General features: G+C 43.1%; 1 long non-coding RNA gene across 1 annotated transcript; it reads right to left on the bottom strand.

The window, feature by feature from the left end:
• Window positions 1-15372: 15372 nt before the first annotated feature.
• LOC133829034 (uncharacterized) lies at window positions 15373-18066 on the bottom strand. The gene is made up of 3 exons (XR_009891471.1): window positions 17988-18066; window positions 17812-17878; window positions 15373-15860 (listed from the first exon to the last, which is right to left on the bottom strand). It is a non-coding gene; the product is annotated as an uncharacterized LOC133829034 (long non-coding RNA).
• Between the last annotated feature and the right edge of the window lie 2723 nt (window positions 18067-20789).

The raw sequence follows: 20789 nt of genomic DNA, 5'->3' as shown, positions 1-20789 counted from the left end.
GGCGAGCTCCGTCCAGTGCTTCAGTGACTCCAGCTCGTGGTAAACCAGGTCCTGGGCGAATATCAAGCACGGGGACCCAAGATGGCCGCCTATCTGGCGAAGGTAAAAGTTGATCTGTCCGCGTTTGAGCGAGGCTCGATCGAACAAATACCTCGGGAGCAGAACGCTAACACAAACGCTCTTGCCAAGCTCGCCACCTCTGGGGAAACGGAGACCTTGGGGCTAGTACCAGTCGAATTCTTGGAGAAACCAAGCGTAGAAGATGTCAGGACGGAGGTCGAGATGATCGATGCCAGGCCGACCTGGATGACCCCCATCCTTGAATACCTCATCGAGGGCAAGCTACCTGAAGGACGTAACGATGCACGATGAGTCCTGTACCAAGCTCCTAGGTATACGGTAGTCGATGGGGTGTTGTACCGACGTGGGCACTCCCTACCTCTCCTCCGGTGTGTTCTTCCTGGCGAAGCAAAGGCCATCCTGCAGGAAGTGCACGAAGGATTTTGCGGAGACCACACTGGGGGGCAGAGCTTGGCCTTAATGGTCCTGAGGCAGGGGTATTACTGGCCAACTCTGTCCAGAGACTCGATCTCATACGTAAAGAAGTGCGACAAGTGCCAGCGATTCGCCGCAGTTGCCCGAGCTCCTCCAGTCGAGCTGAAGATGATCTCGTCCCCATGGCCGTTTGCCGTTTGGGGGATAGACTTGGTTGGCACCCTCCCCACTGGAAAGGGTGGGGTCCGCTATGCCGTGGTGGCCATCGACTACTTTACAAAGTGGGCTGAGGCAGAACCCTTGGCGACGATAACTTCTAAGAAAGTGCTTGACTTCGTGGTTAAAAGCATTATCTGTCGATTCGGCCTGCCCAAGAAGATCGTTTCCGATAACGGCACTCAGTTCGACACCGACCTGTTCACCGAGTTTTGTGAAAGATATGGAATTGTAAAAAGTTTCTCCTCTGTGGCCTATCCTCAAGCTAATGGCCAGGTCGAAGCTGTCAACAAGACCCTAAAGGCGAGCCTCAAGAAGAGATTAGACGAAGCAAAGGGGGTCTGGCCAGAACAGCTCCCCCAGGTCCTATGGGCATACCGGACCTCGCATCGGACTCCTACGGGTCATACTCCCTTTTCCCTAACCTTTGGGAGTGAGGCAGTCCTCCCCGTGGAAATTAAAGTGCTTTCGCATAGAGTCCAGTCTTACGACCAAGATCGAAACCACGAGCTCCTGTGCAATTCCCTCGATCTAGTTGATGAAAGGCGAGAGGATTCGCAACTCCAGCTCACCCATTATCAGCAGAAAATCACTCGCTACTTCAACACCAAAGTCAAAAAACGCGCCTTTAGCGTTGGCGACTTGGTCCTAAGGAGAGTTTTCCTGGCCGGGAAAGATCCCAAAGATGGAGTTTTGGGACCAAGCTGGGAAGGACCATACCAGGTCATCGAAATCATTAAGGAGGGAACTTATAAGTTAGCTCGACTTGATGGAGGGGCGGTCCCGCGGACCTGGAACGCCATCCACTTAAAGAAATATTATCAATGATTCACTTGTAAGGCTTGGAAGGCCACTTTTTATGTATGAATGAGAATTAGCTTTTTGTACATGTTTGCAAGTGTAATCTAAAGTAACCACGAAAGACCCTTTCCCAGTTACTTGGGGGGCATATGGTGCCTGGATATAACCAGGTCTCCTTAATGACTTAGAAGTTTATTCATATCGATTGACCGTTGTTTTTCTTAAAAAACGCGAGATATTGATAAGGATTAAACGCTAACTAAGTCCTATCCTGGATATAACCGGGTCATAAAACTTAGAAGTTGATTTAAATCTATTGATCGTTGTTCTTCCTAAAGAGCTCGAGATATGGATAAAAGTTAACACGAACTAAGTTTTCAAAATAAGTTCCTGGTCATAAAACGTAGAAGTTGATTTAAATCTATTGATCGTTGTTCTTCTTAAAGAGCTCGAGATATGGATAAAAGTTAACGCGAACTAAGTTTTTCAAGAAATTGTAACCAAAGCGCGTAAAGGAAAAAAAGAGAGGATCAATTGAAAGCGTTAAATCAAATTGTCTCGAGGTGAAATCACCTCATGCAATGGTTACATAAAAAGTATTTAAAAATATTGAAGGGCACAAGAGAAGAAACGCCCTATGCTCCGCCAGGTGGCCCCTTGGAGGTCGCCGTCTCGCCTTGCTCAGTTGTGCCAGAGCCTTCCCCGGTCTCCAAGGGCGCCTCTTTATCAAGGCGAGCTTGGAACTTCACCAGAAAGCCCTCCCAGAGGCTTGCTGACATGAAGGAGAAGTCTGCATCTGGATTGTAGACCCAACAATGGTAGAACAGATCTTCCATGGACTTTTCCGAAGTTGTCCGCTCGGCCTCTAGGGCAGCCTGGGCGACCTGGACCTCAGTCTTCGCGGCATCTAGGTCTATCCGCGAGGTGGCGAGAGAAGTCTCGAGCTCTTGGACCTTCGAGCGGGTTTTTTCCAACTCGACCTGCGAGGCCGCCAAGGCATCCTTAGCCACCTGCAGGGTAGTCTGGTGCTCGCCCCTCATGTCCTCGAGCTGAGTTTTGGTCCTGACGATGCTTCGGTGAAGGGCAACGGCGCTCTACGAAGTTGAAAAGACAATTTCCTTAGAAAAAAGGGAAAGGAAAAGCATAGCAAAGTGTAATGATAAAAACCACAAAAACGTAAGTTAGCTTACCGTCATGGCCATGCCTAATGAAGACTCCAGCACACCCACCGGGCTCAGTGTCTCGATGGCCCGGAGCTCCTTCTCGATGAACCTATATATGTGGCTGACGGCGTAGTTCGCCGACTCATACACTGTTCCCCAGAAGGCCTCGGGGATCTTCTCCAGGTCCTGGGGATTGACTGGGGTGCGTACATCGGAGGGTACAACCGCCGAAGTCCCGAGCTCCGTTCCTGCGTCCCGGGCGGCGGCTGGAGCTCGCGGAGGGGGTGGAGGCATGTTGCTTCCCCCTGCAGCATGAAGAATCGCTCCCGCGACCTGGGCAGCTAGGGTTTGCTCCTTCTCCTTTTCCAGAGACTTGGTGGGGACCCCAGCGGCGTTCTTGGACGTCCAGAGCCTTTTCATTCTTGGCCCAGCTGAAGGGTTCCCCCCGAAGACCGCACCTCGCAGGCTCTCCTCGGGCTGAGATATCTCTTCTGTCAAAACAAAAACATGGTTAGTACGAGTTAGCAACCATACAGATACAAAAAAAAAGGGGTAAAGATAAAAAGTATATGAATACTAAGGGAATCCTACCCGCTGAGCTAGAAGAAGAATCTAAGTCGATTACTTCCCGAGCTGGCGCAAGTTCTGGGTCCGAGTCTGACTCAGGGCTAGATTCCTCTACATATTGCCTAAGCCCCAGAGCTACGACACCCCTCCGGAGTGATGGCCATGTACGTAGGTTGGTCCCATACTCCTCGAATAGGATCGGCCTAAAGGCTAGGGTGTTATCTACTACTACGGTACCCCTAGGCCGGCTATCTTGGTAGTCCAGCACAAGCCGGTCGACACAATGGAGCAGGGTTGTGTTCAGGTCTGGATCACTTCGGTGACGATGGACGAGCTGCCTAGGATTGAACCTAGCCAGCCGGGGGTCGGCTGTGGCCCTATCTAGAATCCTAAACATGTAAGGGTTACCTTGGCCAGAAGGACCCGCGGCTGCTCCGGATTGGATCCTCTCCTCGCCCGTCCCCGGGACGGCCTCCAAAGCCCGCTTCCTATTCCTCATGAGGGGAACTTTGTCGCCCTCGTCCTCCTCATCTTCATCTCCCGCGACCTCCTCCACGATAATGGGTCTGGTGTCGAGAGCTGGGGGAAGCCCCCGGGGCCTCCTGAGGTTTAAAGTTTGATTTGGGAAAATCAGCTTGCAGGCTATCATCGTCTCGTCTGTTACGAGCATGCGATAATCTTTCTCGCTGGGGGGTAAGCCCGCCAGCGTCTCGTATTGGGCCCCGAGGGTCACAGATTTCTCTGTCCTCGCGAAGATGGCTGCAGAATTAGTCTAAGTCAGAAAGGGGTACGAGAGGAGCTAAAAAGACACTTAACTTACAAGCTAAGGATGAAAAACACTTACGAGGATGATTGAAGTAGTGGAGCTCGCAATTCCTGAACCCCGTCGACATGAAGAATTGATCCTTGAAGTCGTTGGGGTGGCTGGGCAGCTCGATGACCGCAGCCGTATTTGGGAATCGGGTTAAGTAGTAAAACCCGTCGCCTCGCCCCCGCTGATCCGGGCTGGCCTTAAGGCAGAAAAAGTATAAAATGTCCGCTGGAGTGGGGACCTCCCACTTGTGCTTCAAAAATAAATATCTCAACCCCGCCAACAACCGATAAGAGTTGGGGGGGGAGCTGAAATGGTGCCAACCTCACATAATTGAGGAAGTCCGCGAAATACTGGTCCAGCGGGAGGAATGCCCCTGCCTTGAAATGCTCGCCGCTCCAGGCCGCGAATACCTCGTCGAGCGGCGCGCAGCTCCGCTCGCCTTCTGCGGGAGGTCGGGCCACCACAGATGTTCTCCCCAGGGCGATGTTGTGGAAGAGAAAGATTTTGTTGATCTTCGCCTGGTCAGTGACCTTTGAGACGATCCTCTCCGCCTCAAAGAAGGCATCGGGGGCGACCTCGACCTCTTGCTCCACCGCCGGCCCAAAGTTGGGGATTGGGGAGTCCGGGATCACCGCCTTTCCTTTGTCCTGCTGTGAGGCTGAGCTGCTGATGGTCTTCTTTGGAGCGTTCCTTTTTGGTGCCATCTGGTCCCCTAACGAACAAAAGAAAACATTTCAGAAAAGGCGACCCAAGCATGAGGAAAAAGCAAATTGTTATTTGCACGAGCTAAGGTAAGCCCAACCCGTGGAGAGTGGGACCACGCGGTTCAATGAACACGCGCCTGTGCTCCACACAGATCCCCGATTACTCGGAATTCGTGTGTCAGGAGGGTCAGGATAGAATTTTCCTTGGGGGGAAAGTTTCAGTAGGCAAAAATTGCAAAACCGCCTGTGAGGCGTGTCCCCTAAGCTACCCGGTTTTGCACCCAAAATATGTCAAAAATCCTTCCTAGAAATCGTCCCCAGAAAAAGCATCCTGTAAACCATACTCTTAAGTGATTTCCTACAGCAAAAATACCCTAACCTAAAAGGCTTTCACCCTCCGTATCCACAAAACCCAGTAAACCCTTGCATGCGGCTACAGTAAACTATTTACCTAAGCTACAGTGAAATATATTTTCAAAACACACATGGTCAGGAAACTTACAGTGTTTGGCTGGGAGGTGGATGAAGGTATCGCCTAGGTGAAAGCTTCGTCGGAGTATTGGCTTCCAAAGCTTTGAAGAAATCCTTACGTCTGAGCTTCTTGAGCGCTGAAGAGAAGAGAAGATGGTTTTTCTTCTGAGATGAAGAGAGAAGAAGGAGAGAATTCTTGAGAAATTTCAAATGAAAGGGTGGCCCATGCTTGGGGTGGCCACCCCTTTTATATACGTGAAGGGTCATGTATAGAGGGCCGTTGGATGGCCCTGACGTGGGATCCAAGGCCCTCCACTCGAAATACGAAATGACGGCTGGGCATAGGCTAGGCCATTAAATGCGGTTCTCGGAAGACGTACCGTCACCAACCGTGATGTTCCACGTATCAGGCGCCTGCGTAAAGTGTGGAATACGAAGAGTTCGTGGGGAAGCCTAAAAGTCCCTACTGTGGCCTTATACGACGTCGTATGCCACGAGCAGGGGCTTGGGGGGCAGATGTACGCCCTGATTTTCCCACGGGCTGATTAGCGGGTTGAGCCGCGACCTAATCATGATTATCTCGTGGACATCCCCAAAACTGGAGCTGCCGTCATAAGGTCATACCTCCTTAGCTCGATGCAACCCAAGGGTTCGCCAAGATTGCCCGAGACTTGGGCCCGGACTCTGGAGGCCGAAGGTCGAGTTAAGTATCCAGCTCGTGGCACGAGCTGGGCATGGAGGTTGTGACCCTTTGTAAAGTCAACACACGCAAGGTAAACGTGCATATATCAGAGAGCACGTGTCTGATATGCCCCTGAATTCTCGGACACGCAGCATGAACGTGCGTATTCAGACACCCACGACTGGGTTGGGCCGTGCGGCCCATTATCTCCTTACCTATTGATTTGACCACACTTATGTGTCAGGTTTAGGAATTAATCATGAATGTCACAGAGTTGATATGATACGTAAGAATTAATCATGAATGTCACAGAGTTGATATGATAGGTAAGAAGGTCACAGGATGACCTTCTTACCAACTCCCAGGTGCCTTCTCCTATAAATATGGAGACCCTGGGAATTAATGGAGGTTGGATGATCTATTGAAAGAAATATCCTGTAATCATATACCCAGAATAGAGCAATAATATTGACTAGTGGAGTAGAAGGATTTTAACCTTTGAACCACTTAAAAACCGTGTCTTGAGTCACCTTTCCATTTTCTAAGATCATATATCTGTTTCGGTTCATTATCAGCACTAATCCCTTTCTCTTCTTCTCTTAATTACCTGTTGGCGAAGAACAGCATCAACACAGGCCGATTATTAAAATGGGTAGTGGAACTTCGGCAGTTTGATATCTCTTACTTACCACGAGCAGCAATAAAAGGAAAATCTCTGGCCGACTTCGTCGCAAAGCTCACTGGGCTTCCAGACAGTGAGCAAACAGAAGAGCTTGAACCTCAAAGCCAAACTCCCTCTTGGAAGTTGTTAACAGACGGTTCTTCTAATGAACATCACGCTGGAGCCAGAGTGATTTTGATAATGCCTAAAGGACATCGATTACACTACGTGATTAGATTCGACTTCACGCTGTCTAACAATGAAGTCGAGTATGATGCACTGCTCGCAGGTTTACGGTTAGCCAGAGACATGCACATAAAATCGTTTGAAATATACAATGACTCCCAGTTGGTGGTTAATCAAATTACTGGGGAATATCAAGCTCGAGGTCTGAAGATGGTTGCCTACTTGAATAAAGCAAAATATTTGTTGGCCGAGTTTGAAAGGTATACTCTTCAGCAAGTACCTCGCGATCTGAACTCAAACGTTGATGCTTTGGCCAAATTAGCGAGTGCCAAGGATGCTGACACCCTGAATATTGTACATGTTGAATGGCTGTCCGCACCAAGCATCCAAGTAGAAGAAACCTCTCTGGTGATTCAGGCGGAAACAAAGCTTTCATTGAGTACTTGACGCATGGTGTGTTGCCTACGGACAGAAACAAAGCTAGGACTCTTTAGCGGCAGGCTGCTAGGTTCATCGTGATCGACGGAATTCTATACCGAAGAGGGTACTCTATGTCGCTCCTCAAGTGTATTTCAAAAGAAAAGGCCAAAGAATTAATGTGAGAGGTCCATGAAGTTTTCTGCAGAGATCATGCTGGGGGGCAGAGTTTATCAAAGAAAATCCTAAGGCATGGGTACTTCTGGCCAACAATGAATGAAGATTCGATGGAATTTGTGCGAAAGTGCGATAAGTGCCAGAGATTCTCCAAAATTCCACGAGCAGCCCTTAATGAGCTAAAGTAAATGCAAAGTCCGTGCCCATTCACAGTATGGGGTATAGACCTAATTGGATCTTTGCCCACAGGGAAAGGTGGCGTCAAATATGTCGTAGTGGTTGTCGATTACTTCACAAAGTGGGTCAAAGCTGAGCCACTTGCAACCATAATGACCAAGAAAGTGCTGGACTTCGTAGTCAAGAACATAGTGTGTCACTATGGATTGCCAAGAAAAATTGTCTCAGACAACAGCACGCAGTTTGATAGTGATCTGTTCACGGATTTTTGTGAGCGACATGGAATTATCAAAAGCTTTTCTTCAGTTGCTCACCCTCAGGCAAACGGACAAGTCAAGGTAGTCAATAAAATGCTGAAATATACTCTGAAGACAAGGCTTGAAGAAGCAAAGGGGGCATGGCCGGAGCAATTTCCCGAAGTCCTCTAGTCGTACAGAACATCCCATCGAAAGCAACAGGCCATACTCCATTCTCCTTGGCCTATGGATATGAAGCTATGTTGCCTATTGAATTAGATCCGCCATCGCATCGGAGGATTACCTACGATCAAGGCTCTAATAGCCAGTTATTAATGGAATCTTTGGATTTGGTCGATGAAAAGCGCGAGCAAGCCCAGCTCTGAGTAGCAGCTTACCAGCAAAAGGTCGCTTGGTATTTCAATTCTAAAGTATGTGAAAGGAAATTTAATGTGGGAGATCTAGTACTTAGAAGAGTTTTCCTCAACACCTGCGATCAGGCTGTTGGAGTATTCGGACCTAACTGGGAAGGACCGTACCAAATTGAAGAAGTCCTCCATCCAGGCACTTACAAACTTGCTCGCTTAAATGGAGATCGCATTCCTCATTATTGGAATGGAGGACACATGTGCAAGTACGATCAATAAACAATTCTTCTTAAAGAATTGGCTTGTATTAATTTTACTTTTTACAAGTTTATGAACAAGGGTTAGTCATTTTTGTGACTGATCACTTATAAGTGTAAGATCATTTTATTGATCACTTGTACAGACACGATTGTCCATCTATTATGAGAAATAAAAGAGACTGTGCGCAGCCAATCGATCTTGCCAAACTATTGTATTTGTTACAAGTATTTGCTCATTACGTGTGTTGTTTTGCTATATTATCGTTTTAAATTTTCTACTACGAGCAGAAATGTTCAAACAGGTTTTGGTCAAGGCAAGTGACCAAGGACCTAAAGCTCCTCAATCACTTGGGGGGCATATAAGGTATCTAGTAAGCAAAGCATATCAACAGGTATGTAAACACACAAGCAAAATAAGCGAAAGCATGCTACGGTACTTAGAGTATTTTTCAAAATTTTGTTATTTTGTTAAATCAAACCAAAGTACTATGCTAAGTTTGGTCATGCAAACAGATGTTATAAGAAAATGCAAATATTATAATATCAAAAATGAAATCCTTTACACCACGAGCAATTACTGCTCGGATGTAATTGTTTGTTAAAAGGAAAAAAGTTGCCTGTGCAGCCATAAAAGTAAATTGTCTTTACATCACGAACCGTAGGTCGTGTATTTCAAAATAAAAGTTAAAGACAAAATAGATAAAAGTTACAGAGTGGCCAGAGGATCCTGCTGAGGCTCTTGTGGCTGCTGGTTGACGGTAACTCCAACGTCTTCCTGGACACCCTCAACGCCTGTTGCTAGAGAGATCTCAGGAGACCCTTGGGTCTTCTCTTCATCTAAGCGAGCAGCATACCTCACCAGTTCCGCCTCCCTTATATGATCTGGAAGATAGGAAAAATTGGTGTTGGGATTGCATTTCCAGAACATATAGAAACACTCAAACGCCGCCCCCTCATAGTTTTCGAGGTTGCGGGCGTTCGCCTCCTCCAGGGCAGCAGTCTCCTTGCGGCTTATCTCCAGCTCTGCTTGAAGCTTGTGGGCTTCCCGATAGTTAATAAGCAAGACCTCTTTGTACTGCTCCTTGGCGGCAGTAATCTTAGCAATTGTTGCTTCCTTCTGCTTCAACTCCTCTCCGAGGGAGGCAAGTTTGGCCTCAGCCATTTGCAATGCCTCAGTGTGCTTCTCCTCGACCTCCTTGAGCTCCTTGGTATGCTTTGCTTCAACTTCTTTGAGCTGCTCGACATGTTTGGCTTTGGTCACTTTAAGCTGCTTAGCATGTTGGGCCTCGGCTATGCCAAGCTGATCGCTAAGCTTTTTCTCAAACTGAGCAGCCAATGTGAAACGACCTGAATTTGCTAATCGGGCTTAGGGCCTTGATTAGTGTGCCTGGAGGGCAATAAATGATTTAATATGCTTTAATATGTTAATGGGTGAATTAATGTGAATATATGATAGTGATGCATGTTTAGTGAGTTAAATGTGCATGTGGGCCCCGTCTGGATATTAGGGGCATGAATGTGATAAATGTCGTATGTGTGATATGTCTGTGCAGCACGATCTGAGACAGTTCTGGGGAGCGCTTAGCCAGAGGGTCACAACGGGGTTGAGATTCGGACTCAGGGTGAGTCGAGGGGTAATTTGGGTACTAGGTGTTATGGGATTATCGGGACATGAAAATAAATATTTGGAGATATATTTGAGGATAGAGTGTCTAGGCGGGAATATTGGGAAAATTTTACCATTTTTCCCTCGGGGACGTTTTGGTACCCCGAGCCTTGAGGTAACCATATAGACTTAAGTCAAGTAAAACAAAATAGAGGAATATCTTAGAAGCTTTGGGAAACTGACCTCTATACTTCTCCTTCTGAACTAAGGATAGAATCTCACCATTTACATCTTTCTCTCCTTCATTCTCTAAGGCATATCAAAGGGAATTTTTTTGGTGCAAGCTAGCTTAAGCAAGGGATTGGACTGAGGAAACTTAGGAGCTTAAAGCTTGAGGATTGAGGATCAACTAAAGGGATTGAATTCAGCAAGGTAAGCTTTAATTATTGGGATTATGTTGAGAATTTTTGTTGGTTTGCTAGAGTGTGCATGCTAGTTAAGTTTGGTATGTTCTTGAGTATTTTAGTTGGGTTTTGGAGTAGATTTTGATGGGGTTTTAGTGTTGTTATTGAGCTGGAGTATATGTGTTAAATATCTGGGTTTGATAGGTAAGTTTTGGGTGAATTGGCTTGAGGAAAGGTGTAGAAAAATGGAGGAAAATCTGGGTTCGGTGGAGAGAGCCGTGGCCCTAGGAGGGGTGCGCCGCGGCCCGTGTGCGCGCGCAGCCATGGGAGGCCGAGAAGGTTCATGCGCGCCGCGGCGCCTGGTGGGTGCGTCGTGGCCCGTGTCGGGGTCAGTGTGGTGCTAGCCTCTATTTTGAGGCTAGCCGCGGCTCTTGAGGGTGGGGCCGCGACCCTTTGTGCCAATTTGAGTTTTAAGGGTATTTTAGGCTTGGGAACTCAAGGGGTAAGGCTCAGGATGGATTTTGTCACCTGGATTGATAGAATTCAAGGTCCCGGAGGTTAGGGTTATGGCTCTAAGTTAATTATTGGATTAGAATTTGATGGATGAACACTGTTAATGTGTTGTGACTAGGGTTTCGGCGAGGCTCACGTTAGAGGACTGTGCTCGGGGCATCGGTGCTCAGAAAGCTCGGAACTCAGGTAAGAGAACCCTTGTTCCCATAGAGCTTGTGTGTAGGGCTGAGCCCAATGTGTTTGAATGGACTGATATGCAGGGCTGAGCCCAGTGTGTTTGAATGGATTGATATGCAGGGCCGAGCCCAATATGTTAGAACTGCGGGGCGTAGCCCTTTATCTGATTATGCTAGAATTCTATACTTGCTTGTTATGCTATGTATATTATAATGTGAATGGTCGGCTTGAACCGGGAACAGTGAGGACCAAGAACGGCAAAGGGCCGGGAATGGCATTGGGCACGTTGAGTGCAAGGCCGAGAACGACAAGGGGCCGGGAGCAGCGTTGAGCACGTGGAGTGCGAGTTGCCAGGGCGAGTCCCTAGAAGGATACCTGGGATATCCTCACGGCGTGGTCCGCGAACCCAGGGTTTGGTAAATGCCTGGGATGGCTAGGCCGTATGTATTTAGCCATTGGTGGCCTCTTTATATGTGATATATGTGTTGCATATGTTATCTATTTGTGGGTTCTCTTGCTGGGCTTCGGCTCACAGATGCTCTGTGGTGCAAGTAAGGGTAAAGAGAGAGAAGATCAACCAACCATGAGTATAGCAGGCGTGGGGCGGTGCGTACATGTTTGGCCAGCCTCGCTGCCACGGCCAGAGGATTTTGGGAGATGATTGTAAATAAACTCTGATTTTGTCGTCTAGTCGACTTGGTTTAGTAATATGTTGTAAACACTTTTGAACTGTATTTTGGGATCCCAAGTGTAAACCTTTTACGATTTTCTATGGAAATAATTATTTCTAAGGTTTTTCCTCTGTTTACCGCTTAATTACACTGTTTGATCTAAAACCTCGATCAGCGAGATGAAAGCAAGTTTTTAAACTCACTTAGTAACGGCTCTAAGGAAGTAGGGCGTTACATAATGTCCTCGAACTCTGACAGCCGGAGCTCATGGTGAGACCTCCCTATGATCAAAAAAAGATTAAGTTGTTAGTAGGAATAAGATGACAAAGTAAATTAGTAAAGAATGGTGTGAACGGTGACTTACACTAAGCACTTCGTTCAGTGCACAGTTGAAAACCCGATCGACCGTCATGGAGCCAGTCTCTTGGATGGCCTCTCAGCTGTGGCGGTGCTTTGCTATCTTAGTCAGCCTATCTTTGGCTGAATTGAGCACCACGCTCGTAAGATCTTCTCTTGAGGCTTCTTCTAGGCAACAAGCAGGCGTCTGGTCGGTGGAAGCTGGAGGAGTTAGGTCAGTAGGAGCTGCGGGAGGAGTTTGTTCGACTGGAGCTGGGGTTTTTTGATCCACAGTAGTTGGCAGAGGAGTTGTCTCTTTGGTGGGAGTTGGAATAGGAGGATCCCCTGTTCGAGCCTTCTTTGTGGAGGGGTTGCTGCTGCCCTCCCCAGGCTGGCACTTGCCTGACTTTTTCTTGCTCGCCGATTTGGCGTACAGGTCAAAAGCTCTATCAACAGGCATGTCTGCGAAGAAGGAAACATACGAACAGTCAGGCAATATAATAACATTAGCTTGCCAAGTTAAGAAAACAAAGGCAAAGAAATTAAAAGTATAATACTCGAGCTACAATTACTAGTCACTACACTATTTACTTTATTAGAGCTATACTCACTCTCTGGCCTGAAGAAGTCTGAATTTAAAGTAGGGGTGTATTTAAAGTTGTCATCCCCGTCAAATAAGTGACAGGGAATAGGCAGACTATCTAAAAGTGAAAAATCAGTACCTTTCTCATCTGATGATTCAAAAATAGGCTTGGGGTGTTCGAAAACCTTCTTCTTGCCCTTCCCTAAAGGGACCGGAGCAGTGGCGGTTCGCGGGGCTCCGGAGGGTTTGTTGATGGTCACTCCTGTTTCCTTCCTCGTCGGGGGTTGTGACACATCTTATTGTTCGGGGACTTCTCTGCCGCTGGCACTCCCCGTTGTGGATTCCCTCACATCCTGGTGAGGTGCCAGAAGGTCGACCAGCCTCAGATTGGCCTCTGTAACCAGCTCTTTAACTCTTTTTTCTATGTCGGTCATGCTAGCCAAAAGTGTCGCTCGTATCTCCATCTCTGGAGTAGGAGTTCGTCGTAGCCATGGACCTGAATGGCATAAAAGTTCTAATAAATGCATGGGAAAGCTAAAGGAATTTAAGCGACCAGAGAATAAAGAATTCACCTCCTTCAGTGAAGGCCAAGTTGTTGGAGACCAGGTCTGTGTTTAAAAATTACTCCTGGAAGTACTTTCCTACATTGGAATTGTTGGAGGTTTCACTCAGGAAAATGCGAGTCGATTCCAGGTGGTAGAAATAAAAAAACCCTGTGTTGTTCTAGTTGGGGTTGGACTTGAGATCAAACAAGTAGTTGATCTCATGTGGCGTGGGAACATGCCACTTTTTATGGCTATAGAGGATATAGAGAGCAGAAAGCGTTCTATACCCATTTGGAGTTATTTGAAAGGGAGCGACCCCGAAATAATTGGCCACTCCCTGGTAAAAAGGATGAAGAGGCAACATTGCTCCTGCCTCAATATGCTATCTAGACCATGTGCTGAAGGCGCCACCAGGCAGGTTTGCCCGCTGGTCGATCGTGGGTTTGAATAAGGTTACCCCAGGAAGTCTGTACATCCTGAGGTAATTGGTTAGCATCCTAGCAGTAATGTTGCTAGGGGGTGCAACGTACCACTCGACGTCTGGTTGAAGGACGTCCCGAGGTTGTGCTGGGGTTTGGATTCCTGGCTCAGGAGTATTTTCAACTCGACCGCTGGTCGAAGGAATTTCAGCCCGAGGAGCAGGTTGATTTGCTTGATGGTTGGTTGGTTTCTTTTTATGGGCGATGTATTTTACTCTACCCTTGTTTGATGGACAGGTCGAAGGTCTGTTGGATGGGGTATGGGAAAAAGGAATCCCCATAATGAGTAGCGACGACTTTTCTTCGTCCTCGAGCAGCTGAGCGAGCAGGTCGTCGTCGATTGGCCTCTCACCCCCCCACGGATCGTGCATGAAAATCTGCGAACAGAGAAGGAGAGATGAGAATCTACGACCCAAAAGACCAAGAGGTGTAAAAATTTGGAATAACATTGCTCGTGTATAAAAGTTAAGCTTTTATTCGACCAGAAGCATTCTAGCAGAAACACTAAGTTACATACCAACAGTTTTGAAAACGGATCAAAAAGCAGAAGTAAACAGTTTTTCAGGCAAAACCCAGTTTTTCTACAAGCTTAAAAATCAAATTTTTACTTCGATTTTACGCCCTAAATTCATAATCCTAACTACAAAACTGATCCTTAACCCCTGCAAAGTATTATTTCAAGCTAAAATCTACGTGCTCTTTTACCCCGAAACAAATTTTTTCAAGAACAGTAAAAAATATTCAATAACTCAGAAACTCAAAATCAAAAATGGAGATAAAAAAAGATATTGCATGGCATATAAACAACTGAAAAGTTTGAGAAACTTACTTGTATAGAAGATGGAGTAGAGTTCTGAGACGCTAAGTCGATTTGGCTGGGCAGGAGCTTCATGGATCGTCAAGAACCGTCTGAGTTTCTGGAGGTTTTGCGCCTTGTTCTTTGGTTTTCTTGAGGAAAAAGGTAAAACGTAAAAAGTGAAAATTGATTTTCAAGGATTATTTATATTAGTCGAGGAGCAGTTACCGAGGTAATCATGAAGGGTAACTTTTCAAGGCATGGGGAAGTGTAATAGCCGCCAAACCACTTTTGGGAAACCGAAAAGACACGATTGGTTGCCTTTTTCGAGAAAGCATGGACGACTCTTACAGATTTGATGGGGAATGCGAAGGGTCGGTCTCCTAATGTAAAACACCCTTAACTAGTACTTAATAAAATATTCACATTTTCAATGGTTTATAATAGAAAGCCACTTATTATAAAGGTTTTAGTGGGGTCTCGCTTAAAACATGCAAGTTGGGCCCAAAAGTTTAAAAAAGAAAATATCAGTTTCATTCAAAGTTCTAAAACAAACAAAAGTTTAAGTCCCACTGACAATTTTAAGAAAATCCCATTAAACATAACATTATTAAAAACGATGTTTAAAGTTGATCGTTTCTCATCCATAGGATGCCCCACGCCATACACACCAGGATGACAGAACTCCCCACATCACCACGCGTGCCACAGAGAAACCTATTTGCTACTTGGAAGGGAAAGTAAAGGGGTGAGCTAAAAGCCCAGTAAGGAAGTACAAACAACAAGCAAGTAAGATACAACAAATTACAAACACTATCATTCATCTTTATACATCATAGCATCATCATAAAATTGGCATCAATATCATAAACATAAACATATTCATGTCAACATAACGTCACCATCATATCATAAACATCATAACATCATCATAACATAACAAAACATTATAACACAATCATAAACATCACCAAACATCATAACATAATCATAAACAATTCCTTGTGAACATGACCCGCTAACTTGTCCATGCCACCCTTTGAGGTAAACAAGAGTCTCTGGTCCTTGAATAACCTCGGCGCGTCCGCCCATGGAGTTACGTCTTCATATCCTTAGTAACTCGGATTATGTCTTCTTATCCTTAGCAACCCATTTTGATGTGTCGCGCTCATCACGCTAACATCCATTCATATCAACGTTCATACAAGCCAACTTATCATCACATTATAGCATTCATAATTCATAACATTTTTATTCACACAACAGTCTTACCATTCATAGTATCACAATCATAAATTCTACTAACTTCCTTACCTCAGGTCCAAGCTAAGTAAAACCTCAACTTTTCAATGAGCCTATACCATAATCAAAACGACATTCCTTAGCTTCACATAATTACTATTTTGCCCTTTCATATAACTCATGTGTGCATGGGTCATGCACACATGGTGAGAGTTACACACAACATACAAATATGCTTAGTTACACATAAGGTCATAAAAAGAATAATGATCATTCTACCTATATTGCATGCATGATCCTTCTATAAAAACTACATGGCTGCATAACAGACATAATTTTGGACATAAAAGTGAATTTGCATGTAACATGCATACGTGGGAGCGTTGCATAATTGTGGTGTTTAAAACGATAATTCTATGCGTCATACTTCTATTGTTTTAAAAATAATAGACTTGTAACATGCTTTGTTTACTATTCATTATATTCTTAAAAATTACTAGGTTGAATAAATCTCTCATGACATTATTTTTATTTCATAAAAATAATTTTATTTAACCATTTAAAAAAATATATGTGATAAATCCATTTATCATATTCAAATTACAAAGAAATAACAAAGGCTTGAAATTTATTTAAAATACCTATGATTATCATGTTTCCTTAAAAAATGTTAATTTAATTTAATTAATTGTGTTAGGTAGTTGATGTGAGAAAAATATATATTTTAAGTGTAGGAAAAATATATTTTTGCTTGAATTATTTTAAGACTAAATTCTATGTAACATAAATTCATATGTGACAATTAAATGAATATTTTAATCTTATTAAACTAAAATTTCAGCCACCATTTAATTTCTTTAAAAATCACAAATAAATTGAGTTCAATATTTTTTTCTCAATAAAAAAAAAAGAAGAAAAATCATAACTATTAAAATAAACACCCATGCTATATTAAAAATACTATTTTTAATATTACCACAGTTTAGGGTTTTAATTTATTTCAAATACTAATCAAATTCCCCTTATTAAAACACAATTCACATTTTTTTTACAAAAATTCCAACAATCATATTTATCATTAAAATCACCATTTTCATTTTTTTAAAACTCATACTTTCATCAAAATATAAAAAAAAAAAAAAAAAAAAAATCTATGGGTAATTATTTGTGCAAAAATATCATTTTAAGTGTGAATTAAAACATCATTTTATTCCCACAAATACCACATATCATTAGAGACATTCCTTATGCATGCACATCATTATTTCATCAATCTTTTTACTATTTAATCACAAAATCAGCAAGCATAAATCATCATGAATTTTATCTTTTATCTCATGCCTCTAAAAAATTCATATAAAATCATACATGTCTAATCATCATGATTAATCACAAATCCTAACATGCTTTTATTATACAAATAATTCAAGAAATTAACCAACACATACTCAATTACAACCTTCCAAAACCTTGTTCTATCTCCATTGAATTCGTACATGCAACCCAACAAAAATAATAATACAACATGCATGAATAACATAAACACCAATCTTCATATATGCATTTATATTAAACCTAACATGTTCCTATTATTTTTCATGCATACCATAATTTATTGATACATAACCTCATGTACACCCTATCATGTTTCTAGATTCACAATTGATTTTAAAACATACAAGAAAAACAATCATGCTTGAACATCACCCCTAGGCCGAAACACCTAGGATACCCAACAAGAATTTACACAACATCCTCATCTATAAACACATGAAACCTAGCATGTTTCTAACATGTATGAAAAACAAGAAAATCAAACAACCCAATATGCCCAAACCCCATAGGCCGAAACATACATACATAAAATCATAAAATATCATCAACACCATATTTCAATAATAATCTCATTACACATATTATGAACATACAACAATAAAAATCAAATCAACACCATAAACCCCTACCCACGCCTAGATCAATCTCCCATGCATCAATTTATTGAAAATATCAACAAATCAAAGAACTCAAGGGAACAACATAGCATTAGAGGTAGAGATTCAATACCTCTCTTGATTGTAAAATCAAGAACACAACTTGATCAACACCCAAGTGATAATCACACTTGAATACCCTAGGGTTTTTGAAACCCATGAAGAAGAAGAACATAGAAAAAGACTTAAGATAATGAGGAAGATAAACCTAAATCTTAAAACAACAAGGAATCATAAGAAAAACCATACCTAAGACCTCCTCCTTCTTCTTCCTTTCTTCTCCTCCTTCTATCTCTCTCATGCCTCTCTCTCTCTCTCTCTCTCTCCTTCTATTTCTAATTTCGACAGCCACAAGTAAAAGAATCCCAAGGCTTCCATACCCTCCTATTTATAGCCTCTAGTGACCTAACCCTAAGAAAAGGACTCAAGTGTGAAAAGCCAAATTCCTATCCCATAAATTAAGCTAAATCCCATCATTTCCTCTCCTTACACCTTACCTAAACCCTTATCCTAATGTGAACCAAATCAAAATAAACCTTGTCATCTTTTCCTACAAGATGACAACTTATATTTCTTTTCTTTTCTATTTTCTTTTCTTTTCATAATAAAAGGAAAAATGTTCAAGACTCACATTAGGTCTAGATTCATGCTATCCTTTCCTTTTCTATAATGAAAATAAATACATAAATAAATTAAATAAAAGAAAATGAAACACATTCACACGCACACACACACACATTTCGGCACACACTCAAAAATAAGCAAAGTAACCCATTTTAATCACATAAATTGTCACACTTATTAAAATGTAACACTAATAGTAAAATAAACAAGTTAAACAATTATTCACATATTAAAATAAATAATCAAACAAACAATTAACAAATTTAAATTCAAAAACATTATACCAAACAATTCTAACAATTTATTAGATTAACAAACAACTAAATAAAGCAAACAAACAATTAAATAAAATATGCAAATATTTATATAAAAATTAATCACTACACTTAACACTTAAATAAAATAAAACACAAAATTTTAATAACTAAAAAAAAAATTTGGTGCACTACACCTATGTTTACTTTATGCTGATCGCAGTAAAATAAACTTGGGGGACAAATGTTTACCCAAAAATGGCTCCTGATGACGTGGCAAGATTTTCTTACACGTGGCTGGCACGTGGCGGTTTCGAGTGAAGAGATCATGTTCGACCTTCGACCAGATAATTATTGATTCGTCAAGTCTTTTGATGAGGTGCGACCAGTCTGGTCGCATACTCTCATTTACTTCCTTTGGGATACGTAATCTTGTAATAACTATATTTATAATGTTTCCTCTTATTACCTTGATATGCTGATATTAATTGTAATAAAGGCCCATGTGACCTCCTTGAGCCTATAAATAAGAATGAGAGGGCTCAAGGAAAGGACTTTTTTGGATCTTTTAATCTTTGGATTCAGAGAGAAAATCAGAGTGTGATTATCCACCGAAATTGTAATTCTCCTAAGACTGGTGAAACCCAAGAACCCTAGTTCTTTGGTCACAGTATTGGGATTCAATATTAGTAAGAACACTAAGTGGACGTAGGTCATTACCACCTAGTTGGGTCCGAACCACTATATATCGCTTGTGTCACTTTCTTTCCATTTGATTCTCTTCTTGATTTCCTTTTTGTTCTTTGCCGTTTATTTGACTCCGTGTCGTTGACCAAATCAAGGGTCAACAAAAGACATCCCAGAATTCATCATAAATTATAACAGTCACATCTCTCCTCTGAAACACAACTTCCCACCAGATTCGGACGTTTTTCCTCAACATGTAACTGGCACAAGCCACCCTCTCGTTCCCTTCCACCCTCATGAAATCCAGGGTAGAAGATGTCATGTTCATCCACTTCTCTGCCCGCAGTGGATTTGGACCGCCCTCAAAGGTGGGAGGGTGCTCCTTTCTGAACCTTTCATACAAAGGCTCCCACCTATTTTCCATCAAAGGATGAGCTGGCACTAGTGTCACAGCCTGTGGGATCTATAGTTCAACATCCCAAGGAGGAGCCTGCTGTCTCAGCTCCAAAAGTTCATCTTCAGTTCTCTAAAGTCTAGCTTGCATTTCTGCAAACATTTGATACCAGTTCTGTGGGGTAGGTGTTGGGTTCTAACGTTGGTTTTTATCTTCGACCATATTGTCGCGGAATCTAGTTGAATATCGAGGCATGACTTCAATATGTCTGCAATCAATGACACCGCACATCAAGCACGATAACAATATCCAAAAACCACCTCCCAGTTCAATCTGTCAAACACAAATATTTAATCAATATAATACACACATAACATAATCATCCAGCAGTCAAAAGAGCCATGCCCTAGCATTATATACACTCATCATGCTATATTTATATTAATCAGGTAAGCAAGGCAACTCAAACAAGCAATTAAACATATATTTTACTTAATACCGACCAACCCTGAGTCGAGCTTGTCTATGGCAGCGAGCGTACATGTTCAGTCAATCTCTAGGAACTATAAACCTTGGCACGCGTTGATACCAAGTTGTGATGCCATACTACCCCGGAGCCATTACCATGTAATTTTAAAATGTGCCATTAGCTCACTAATCAAGGTTTTAGACTAAAAGGTGTGATTAAATTAAATTGAAGACACAATTAATGAAACTCTAAGAGAAAAGGTTTGGATATTCATTACATTATAAAAGTGTTACATGGGATCCCAAGACTTTGTTTAAAATGTATTTCCAACTCAAAAGTTACTTTATAGTTGACCTAGGCAACAAAATCGAGCAGTTATAACCTGTTCGTCAAAACTACCCCAGTCGTGGCAGCCAGGTAGGTCGAACATATATGCGTCGCTTCATGCCCTCCAAATCATGCTTTGTCGGCCTTTCCCTTGCCCTTACCTGAACCATAAAGCACCCTTGAGCCAAGGCCTAGCAAGGAAACTCCCACACATAGCATATAACAATTCTTTCCAGTAAATGCATAACATTAAACAAATACAACAGACTATTGACATACCGGTCTATGCCGACCAC

Source organism: Humulus lupulus, chromosome 4 (genome assembly GCF_963169125.1).
Source record: "Humulus lupulus chromosome 4, drHumLupu1.1, whole genome shotgun sequence".
Lineage (NCBI taxonomy): Eukaryota > Viridiplantae > Streptophyta > Magnoliopsida > Rosales > Cannabaceae > Humulus > Humulus lupulus.
This window is presented reverse-complemented; position numbering and strand designations above follow the sequence as displayed.